General features: G+C 38.6%; 1 long non-coding RNA gene across 1 annotated transcript; it reads right to left on the reverse strand.

Moving 5' to 3' along the window:
* Positions 1–1,411: 1,411 nt before the first annotated feature.
* LOC109615298 lies at positions 1,412–2,628 on the reverse strand. Its single transcript, XR_002196281.2, has 2 exons — positions 2,552–2,628; positions 1,412–1,803 (listed from the first exon to the last, which is right to left on the reverse strand). It is a non-coding gene; the product is annotated as an uncharacterized LOC109615298 (long non-coding RNA).
* Positions 2,629–4,773: the final 2,145 nt, after the last annotated feature.

Raw genomic sequence — 4,773 nt, forward strand, 5'->3', positions numbered from 1 at the left:
TTTTCTTACAAAATAAATAAAATAAGGCCACATATTACAAGAAACCAGGCAAGATCAGCCGGTGGGCAATAAAATGTGTTAAACATGGCTGCCCTCTTGAGAATCAAACCCGGGTAACCCACATGAAAGGCTGTTTTGTTAACCACTATGCCAATGAGCTGTACATTTACCAGGTGTCAGTATAGCCTCTTGACATTATATTATTTTGTCACTCATTAACATCATGCCTAGTTTGAATATTTCGTTAGACACCATTAACCAGTGTGTTAAACTGAGTCACGTTTCTTATTAGGTTTACCTCCTGTATGGGTTTTGCCATTGGCTGTTTTAACAGCTTATTTGCCATTTGTGAATGACATTGATACAATAACCACTGTATCAATATAGGTGACGATAACAGACTTTTTCGTCAAGTAAAAAGACAAGCGAATTGTGTATCCTGAACAAATCCTAATATCCACAAGAACTGTTTTATTTTAGGCTTCCTATTACGTAGCTATGTAGGGTTGTAGCCAGCGAAGTTGTCTGTCCTGAACCAAAGGCAAGTGTTTTTGTACTGTTGTTCTGGAGCCCGGACTGTTCCGGAACCCGTGTCTCTAACCACTACGCTATTTGACAAGGGTAGGTAGGTAGGCAGGCAAGTAAGTGACATTTGCTCTTCTAGGCAAAGGTTGTATGTCCCTTTTAATATGTATTTCAATTTATCCTAACACATTTAGCTTCCTTTAATGTGAAGAGCATGACTTGCTGTAATGTTTGGACAGCTCTCGATTTTTACAGTTTGACAGTGTATCGCTTTGAAATTGTCAACTTATTGTCTACTGTATTTTCACAAGCTTTGGCTAGTTGGCTGAAAGAACTCTAAAGAGAAGCTGTAGTTTGCTGGGGCAATTGAGTAAATGATGTCGGTTATGGAAACTAACCCAGAGGATCCTGGTGGATTTCTGGGTTTCTCTTTGAGCTGGCTGTCTGCTGAATTTGAGTACCTGATAAGCTGACGAACAAAGGAGAGCCAACCGCTCTTATGGGGAGAAGAGGCACCACCAAAACGAAAACCGTTTCACTCGTCCACCACTGCCCTAGCCTGAACACCTGATTGTCCAAACAATGGATGTCATACAAAGGTGAAGACTACAGTCTTCAAAGACAAAGGACAACCAGTGTTGAGCGGGTAGAATTCAATGTAGCTGCCAGCTGAGGACATGTAAGGGGTCTATTTCTCAAACTGGAGACTGATGTACTTAGCCTCTTGTTTGTTGTATATCAGGGCTTTACACATCTTTTTCTATCTTTGTTAGATCCTGTTGTCCTTTGTCTTTGAAGACTAGTGTATACTGTAACCCTTTCAGGGTATGTACACCCTAGGTTCGTAGGAGCTGAGAAGTACAGTAATAACCAAGCAACACACAGATGTAATGGTTTGAAATGTGTAAACTTTTGAGTTCAATAAAATATTTCAAGCACTTCACAACAATTGTGTGCACACTACCTATGGGCCCAGAATAAATGTAAAATAAAATGTCCTTTCTGAAAATGTTCCTTGGAAATGGTTCTTAGGGATCCCAGAGTTCAATCCAGAGTTCGAGTCAGTTAGTCAAAGTCGAGGGTAAATATTCTAAAGAGAAATCTCATTGCTGCCAGTTTGTTGAACTGACACAATCCTACCACAAGCTTCCAGGATGCTGTGGTGAAGGTTCACGGTTCATTGGAAAGGCTCGCCATCTATGGATCAATGGTTCATCTGGTATGATTCTAGAACTGGAGCTTCTGGAACTTCTGCCCGCCTCATGAAAGAGACCTGACCTGTATATAGAACAGGTTCAGTCTAAGATCTATGATATCAACTAGTTCTTGAAATGTTGTACAACATTATATTACTGTTCAGAAAATATCATAGCTTAGTTCACATGAAGAAAACAATAGCTATTTTAACTATTAAAGTCAGAATATACCATTTCAATGAAATGTAATTTTAGAGATACATTGTACTAATGAACTTTTTTCTCTCTCTGCTTTTAATCCCTTTTTACATAGGATTCTTTTTAGATTTTGAATCTAAATGAAATAATGAATAAATGAAATACAGTTTTAAATTGAAAACCATTTATATGAATCAGCATTTGCTGATTGAACCACTTTAAATAACTTAAAATGATATTATATATTCTCCTGTATGTAACTTTAACCTTCATTCACATATATACCACAAGGCAAAATGTTACGAAAGCATATTTTTGTAATACATGCCAAATTAGTTTACATTTCTCCTTAAACCATGAAATAAATGTATTTTATCATGTTACATTCCTTCAAAACAACAAAATGTTTGAATAATGGCTAATTGGAGCTAGCATGGCCACTTCGTGGTTTCTTCCACACACGCAATCTTTGAACACTTTAGTTTACCAAGAGAAGATTTCCAGTATGAGAAACCAGGACAGATAAAAGCAATTTCTGGATGGCTCTCCAACTTCTAAAACAAATACACAGGTGTTTACATAACGAACTAAATCATATTTAACTGTCAACAAAAACAGACAGGTTTTCATACCTTTTCTTCTTATTTGTATTTTTATTTTTAAAGTGGCGGGAGAACCCGTAGCAGTGCTTCATCTGATTTCAGCGATGTTAAGCTAACGGAAGTACTTTTGCGCTCTACTTCCGGTTTCCCACAAAATAATATATATATATATTTTAAATAAAACCCCCATTACTCATAAATGTAAAGTATGGATAACTAATGATAATAATTAAATACAATTTACTGATCAACCCCTTTTTTTAGGCTGGTTACAATACCTTTCAATGAAATCTTCAGTTTGTGGGCAACTTCAAGCATTCTACAGCCTTAATTCTTAAAAACATTGATTGACTGACAAGTTTCTAGAGAAAGCGGCTTCTTTTTTGTAATTTTTTTAAACTAATTTCAACCTTAAGGCATGCCAGTGTATTGCATGTTGTGGCAACTCAAAGACAATGTTAACCTTAATTTAACAAACTGCTGTGGTTGGTATAATGGGAAGTGATTTTCTATTACCAAATTAGCAATTTAGTATGATTACTCAAGGTTAAGGTATTGGAGTGATGGCTGCTGGAAATGGAGCCGGTCTAAATTTTATAAAAAAATATATTGTTCAAATAGTTATGGTGCTGTTTTTACATCAGTAAGGTCTTGACTATACCTTGTTCACTAGAATACCACTTTGGTGAATACAGTTACGCTCAAAAGTTTGCACACACTTGGTAATTGGTAATATATGTACCATTTGTAAAGAAAACATGAGTGAGTTCAAGTTCAAAGTTTAAAAGGTTTATTTGTAATTTGCAATACGTTATAGCAATTAAATGCTTGGTTTTCCAACTCTCGACAGTGCAGTTAAAAGTTAAAAAGTACCAGAAATTATAATATATAAATAAGAAGATAACACAAACTATCAATAATAAAACTATACAAAACAGTCATTAATAATAATAATAATAACTATACAACTATACAACCGTAGTGCAGTGTAAAAGTGACAGGGGTGCATGATATGATTGGCAGATTAACATTATATAAAGTGAAAGGTGTGCATAAGACTATGGATGGAAGGGAGGGAGGAGGGGTTCCTGAATTGAGCAGCCTTACAGCCTGAGGAAAGAAGCGGTCCTGTAGCCTGTTCGTTTTGGACTGAATACTCCTGTACCTTCTGCCTGACGGCAGCTTGTTAAACAGTCCGTGGCATGGGTGGCTGGGATCTGTAATGATCAGTTTGCTCCTCCTCCTACACCTCTCTGTGTAGAGATCCTGCAGGGATGGCAGGTCAGACCTTGTGATGTGCTCTGCTGTTTTAATCACCCTCTGAAGTGCTTTACGGTCGAGGGTGGTGAAGCTGCCATACCAGGACATGACAGGATACTCTCGATACTGCATCTGTAGAAGTTGGAGAGTATCCTGGAATCCATGCCAAATCTCCTTAATTGGCGTAGAAAGAAGAGCCGTTTCCTGGCCTCCTTCACCGAGATGTTAGAGTGATGAGACCAGGTCAAGTCATCACTGATGTTGACACCAACGAACCAGATGTTGTGAACTCTCTCTACTGCAGACCCCCTCTGATGTGTATGGGGGCGTGGTCTCCCTGGCGATGCTTCCTGTGATCCACAATCATCTCCTTCGTTTTGCTGATATTGAGCTGGAGGTTGTTTTCCTGACACAACAAAGTCAGTGACCTTACCTCATCTCTGTAGGCTAATTCGTCGTTGTCAGAGATCAGGCCTATGATGGTGGTGTCATCAGCAAACTTAACGATGGTGTTGGAGATGTGGGTTGCCAAGCAGTCGTGGGTGAAGAGAGAGTACAGGACCATACAGCCTTGGGGGGAGTCAGTTAGGAGAGAGTGCGGAGTGGAAGGTCAGAGCAATAGCACCCACTATAGATCTGTTATGTCAATAGGCAAACTGCAGCAGGTCAAGTGTTACAGACATGGAGTCTGTGAGGTGATTTTTAACTAGCCGCTCAAAGCACTTTATCATGATGTTAGCAGGCAAAACACGTCTTTTATTTCTTATGGGATTCCCATTCAACTGTAGGTCATAAAAGAATGGCACAATCATAAAACAAAACATGGCAACAAGGAAAAAAATGAAGTAACCCTTGTTCAAAAGTCTGCATACCCTTAGTTCTTAATACTGTGCATTGCCCCCTTTAGCATCAATGACAGCGTGCAGTCTTTTGTAATAGTTGTCTATGAGGCCCCAAATTCTTGCAGGTGGTATAGCTGCCCATTCATCTTG

Source organism: Esox lucius, chromosome 4 (assembly GCF_011004845.1).
Source record: "Esox lucius isolate fEsoLuc1 chromosome 4, fEsoLuc1.pri, whole genome shotgun sequence".
NCBI lineage: Eukaryota > Metazoa > Chordata > Actinopteri > Esociformes > Esocidae > Esox > Esox lucius.